This window comes from Electrona antarctica, assembly GCF_951216825.1.
Source record: "Electrona antarctica genome assembly, chromosome: 5".
NCBI classification, from domain to species: Eukaryota; Metazoa; Chordata; class Actinopteri; order Myctophiformes; family Myctophidae; genus Electrona; species Electrona antarctica.
Genome location: NC_136810.1, coordinates 54,209,026 through 54,215,025, shown reverse-complemented (window position 1 = coordinate 54,215,025; position 6,000 = coordinate 54,209,026).

Below are 6,000 nucleotides of genomic sequence, written 5' to 3'. Positions count from 1 at the left end.
CCTAAGCGCGCCGCCAGTTTGGGTTCCCTCGCACCTGTGTGTGTTGTTAGAAGCCCGCAGCAGCCCTCCTGTGCTGTGCCGTGTCGCTCACATTGGGTCGGTCCTGGCCCTGGTTCCCTTTCCCTTGCAGCACGGAGGAGAGGAGCGCTGCTTTTATCCTCCACCTTGTGCTGTCTGTGCGGCGACGAGGCTCGTAAAGTGCGCGGCGGCGGCGGCGGTGGTGGTGGTGGTGATGTCACTGCTGCTGAAATGACTGACTGAGCGGCTGGTCTTTTATCTTCGCAAGCCCGAGAAAAAAGATCAACCCACAACTTATTGTTCAAGGGCGCACGACCACCTCGGCGAAGTTTGTCCAAAACCCGAGTCTGTCTGATTCTAGATACTGTTCCTCTTGTTGTCTGTCGCGACTTATTATGTGAGCGCAGTTTTTTGGTGTGGTCCCTCCTGTCCTGTGTTGTAGTGTCCTCTCTCCTTCAGTGAATCAGACAGACTGACAGAGAGTGAGGGAGCGCACTAGAATCCTTAGTTATGGGCACGCCAAACCCAAACGCTCTGCCTACAGGACAGGACGCGTCATTAATTTCCATACAAAGGATCGAGGCTCCGCAAGAGATGACACAGGTAGCAATTATTGTGGCAACACACCGTACCCTTACAACCCAAACCATGGCGTGCAAGGTGCTTTGACTTGGAGTTGGTGTGAATGCATTACTATTTCCCATACAATGTAATTCTTTTTTTTTTTTTTTTTTGTAAAGCAGAGTGGATTCACTGAGATAAATTAAACATAATGATGAACACTTTGAAGTCAAAATAAACAGGAAAACGTGAAAGTGTGAGAAAAAAAAGTAAAATAAGAAAACATTTTGCTGGCTTGTGGTGGTTTCCAATACATATTGATAATTTGATACCTATAGCCTAGGCTAGCCTAGTCCAGAAGTGATAGATGTAAAAGCCTACAGTACATAACTAATTTGAGTAATTGTGTCCTCAAAATTTGGCTGACCATCACCTCACATAACAGGGGGGGGGGGGGGGGTAAAACAGAAGAGGGAGAGCGAGGGGGAGATATAAGGGGGGGGGGGGGGGGGGGGGAGAGAGAGAGAGAGAGAGAGAGAGGGAGAGAGGGAGCCGAGAGAGAGGCGGTGGAGAGAATATTGGGTATGTCACATCCCCAAACGGGTATGGACTATAGTATAGTATTAGTAAATATAATTACCACTTCCTTTTCAACGAGGTGACAGAGACTATTTTTAAAGGTTAATTTCAGGCGCATGATTGCCACAATGTTGCGAGCATCGTTCATAATACAGCCCTACTGTCAGTATAACCGTTGACAAAACTGCACTTTGGTTCCAGGATGTCTGAATGAGCTCAGAACTGTTTTTCTTTTCTTTTTTAATCAGTTTCAGCTTACGTACAGTTTCAGGCAAGGGAACATCAAACGTTCAAGGCATTCCATAATGGAACAGAGATAAAATGTGGAGCAAAAAAAAAAAGCAAAAAAGAGAGGAAAAAACAGGAATAGATCCCACAATCCCACTGACTGTAAACAACCTTTAAAACAGTGTATGGTCCAATCTCATATAACCAATAAACAATATCAGTTCAACTATTATTCATTATGCCTCGAAACACTGTCGACCGAAGAAGTTGTTTTGTGAAACATGAATAGTGATATTATCATTCCTATTAAATCAATGCCACTTGATGAGGACGTACTGTACTGCCTGGAAGAGTTTGATAAGAACGGTATCCACAATAATTTGTCCTGACTAGTACTAGCGAAATCCACTGTCATAATTTTTTACTTTACTTTATATTGGAGAGAATTTGAGGATCTGTAGTTGCTCAGACAGTATGTTGTGTTAATTAAATATGAATAGTTTGTATGATTCCTATAGTTTAGCTACAAACCTGTCTTGTCTTGGAATCTGATATGGTAAATGGTGCATTTATATAGCGCCTTTATCCAAGGCGCTTTACATAGATTGTGCATTACATTCACCCATTCACACACACATTCATACACCGATTGCGGCGGAAGCCATGCAAGGTACCAACCAGCACATCGGGAGCAATTTGGGGTTCAGTGTCTTGCCCAAGGACACTTCGACATGTAGCCAGGAGGAGCCAGGATTCGAACCGCCGACCCATGGATCATTGGACGACCTGCTCTACCTCTTGAGCCACAGTATGATGTTTTATATTGGGGCGGCAGTGGCTCAGGTGTAGAGTGACCGGATGGCAACCGCAAGGTTCCCAGTTCAAACCTATATGGGCTCCCCCAGAGTTAGTGTCGAAGTGTCCTTGAGCAAGACTCTGAACCCCTAATTGCTCCTGATGTGCAGGTTGGTGCCTTGCATGGTTCCCCCCAGCATCGGTGTATGAATGTGTGCGTGAATGGGTGAATGTAATGCACAATCAATGTATAAAGCGTCTTGGATAAAGGCGCTATATAAATGTACCATTTACCCTACAGGGATATGAATCATTGTTGTCTGACATGACACCCTGCAAGTCAGTATAATATAATGAGAGAAATATTATGAGTCATTATTATGAGTCAATATTATGAGTCATTTCTTCTAGAAATAAGTCATTATGCGTGCTGCCATGCCAGATTTGAACCAATGACTTCAGAAGAGAGTGTTAGCTCTTCAAGTATTTAGGACCTGATAATTACTGGATCTGTAGGCTCAGGTAGAGTGGCTGGCTGCCTTGGAATCGGAAGGTTACATGCAACTCCTGGCTTTGTGTCAAAGTGTCCTTGACCAAGGACTTTTTTCGTGTTATCCTTTTAGCCTTAATGTCTTAATAAAGTATTACCAAAAAAAAAAACCTAACCAAGCAGGGTGGTGAATTACATGGATCAGCTGTGTGTGTGTGTGTGCGTGCGTGCGTGCGTGCGTGCGTGCGTGCGTGCGTGCGCTAATGGATGAATGTAATGTACGTACATCATACACAAAGTGCAATATATAAAGGTACCACCATTTACCAATTTGTTTATGGGTCTTTGTGTGTTTATGGGCATGCGGTTGTGGTATAATCCAGATTGGATTAGTTATACGGAGGCCTGTACCCCCACCCACCACCACTGTCCTTAGCCCACATAGAGTGTGTGTGTGTGTGTGTGTGTGTGTGTGTGTGTGTGTGTGTGTGTGTGTGTGTGTGTGTGTCAACAAGTGAGCACACTTTGCAGGGCCTAGAACTTTCCATGAAGCTGGTATAGGCATAGGTTATAGGGTCAGGCATATATGGTAATTAGGGTTGTGGTAATTAGTGATGACAGTGGGTGTTAAGGGATTGAACAATGAAGTATGTATAGTCAAAATCACTCCTCAGACGTCAGTTATATACTGAAAAGAGCAACAGAGGTTTAGCATACATGTAGTGAAACTCGAGGGACGTGCAGTCACAATGTCAAGTGGGTGTTCCCTTTAATGTTTCCCTGAAATAAATGAGCCCCTAATAATTTGCTTGACTACATGGCTAAATTTAATGAAGGTGAATGTCTTTCATTTGAGGTGTTTGTGCCTGGCAGGGTGGTTGTGGGGGCGGACATTACAGCTGAGAAACCCAGTTTAGTGATTGGGTTTCTCATTTGGATGATGGCTGCAGGGAGATCCTTTATACACCGGGGGTTTTCAACAGGTGGTCTTGGATCACTGGTGGTCCGTGGAGGTTTTGGCTTTTTGTGCCTTTATTGATAGTTACAGTGAAGACGGACAGGAAAGAGAGAGGGAGAGAGGGGGAGTCTGAGACATGCAGCAAAGGTTGTCATGAACGGGACTCGAAGCCCGGCCAGAGCCAGAGCCTATATGCGGCATGCGCCTGGACCACCAGGCCAGCGGGCGCCCCTGTCTGTGGTGTTATTGCATATGGTTCCTGACCATACATTTAGTAGGCCTAATGTAAGATTTGTTGATTTTTTTTTTACATTTTCTTTCCACTAGTGAATGACCTGGTGACCTATGATGACCGTCCATGTAGTCATTTACTGACAAGTTGGAGGTCAAGAAATTCAACAGAAGTTAGAATCTCAAGAGGGGTAAGTGCACTGGATTGTCTGGTTGAGTCATTAGCCTACTATTAATTAATGATTAGTAGTCATATGGACCATTGGTAAAGAAACAGTGGGATGTATACACATGGGATGTGATAAAAAAGCACTAATCTTAGGCCATATCCCCACCCAACACAACAGTGGTCCCCAGGTGAATTCTAAGTAAGGGTGGTGGTCCCTCATTCACAATCAGTTGAGAACCCCTGCCTTAGCCTACACAATTCCTCCAGAATCACACTGAAAAGTGAGCCTAAAAATGGGCCGGAGCTTTAAGTGCTTGCCAGCATGTGGCCAGTCCCTTTCTTTACCCAGCCTGAACAGGGAAGAGAAGAGTGACCTCTGTTGGCCTTTCATTAAAGCCATCCTGTGCATAACAGTAGGCTAGTAATAGTGAAAATAGCTTATCTACAAACTCGTGTCACACTCGTGTTCCCAGTTCTAATTCGGCATATTTTAGAATTTTTAATATGTTTTACTTTGTGCCCTTGTAAGGACTGTTTAACTTTATACTATTCACTATGCAGTAGCCGAATTATTGCACAGCAGCAGGTAGCCTGGCCAAAAATTACCAGTTATTCTTATGTGTCATTGTATAAGATTCGTATAAAATAAATGAAAGAATGTTGAAATGATAGGCCTACTGTTTCTCATTTTGTTAATGCTCCAATGAAACTCCCTTAAGAATTCCAAGGGGTCCCGACTCGACCCCCACTTTGGCAACCACTGACCTCGGGGCACTAGTGGAGGATTTGAAGGTGAATGACAAAAATGCTTTGTTGCTCTAGATATAGGGACCCCCCCCTGCTACAGACAGTCAGCACCTCAATAACATGACTGCTTAAAAGAGATTGTGTAAGGGAAATTGGTCAGCAAAAAACAGTACCCCCATCATTCATCACACATTCACAGACAGAGACACAAAGGAGAAAGCCAGAGATGGTGTCAGACAGAATGTCCAACTGTATAGTCTACCGAGATATGACAGGACAGCTAGAGGATGGTACTACGGGTATTGCTGTTGCCGTTTGTTCCTGGGGTGTAAAATAGAAAACAGACAAATACTGCGATATGGAGGACATTTTCCATTTTAAAGAAAGGCATAATAGTCTGGCAAACGATTTAAAATGGCTATAGGGAAATTGAGAATAATTGACTAAAGTAGCCTAAAGTACAGGAATTTATTTTGTATAGATTAATTTACACATACATATAGCCCCATTTGGTAATTTACACATTACCTGAAACACCGCAGTGCAGTGGTTTTCAACCAGTGGTCCAGGGGTCATGCACCAGTGGTCCTTGAGGGGGTTCCAGGTGGTCCCCAGCTAAATGATGGAGAGTTAATTGGTAACCATATGAACCCTGCAGGTCTCTAAATGTTATGATGAATTGAACATGGTGGACCCTATTGTAAACAAGTGTAATGCTTTATGGTGTCATCCACACAGTTCTTCAATCTGTTAATAAATACTTCAATCAATCAATCATCTTGAACATCTGCATTACTACATTTACAAGAAGTCTACACAATTGAGAATGTAGAAGAATTGTTATTGATCAACGTTTGCCTGTATCTCTCCTACTGGTAGCCCATCAATATAGCAGGAATTGTGGACACAATCTTATCCAACGACAACAAAATATTCTAAGTTTTGGGTGAATTGGGTCTGAGAGGCAAAATCTCATATGAAGGTGGTCCATGGCGTAAATATAGTGGTTGAAAACCACGGCTTTGCCTGAAACACATAAGGCTTTGTGGCGCAACGGTAGCGCGTCTGACTCCAGATCAGAAGGTTGCGTGTTCAAATCACGTCAGGGTCAAATCTTTTTTTGATGAATTGAAAATGGTGGGCCCAATTGTAAACAAGTGTAATGCTTTATGGTGTCGTCCACTCACAGTTAACAGTTTTTGTATTGAGTTGTACTTGAAATGT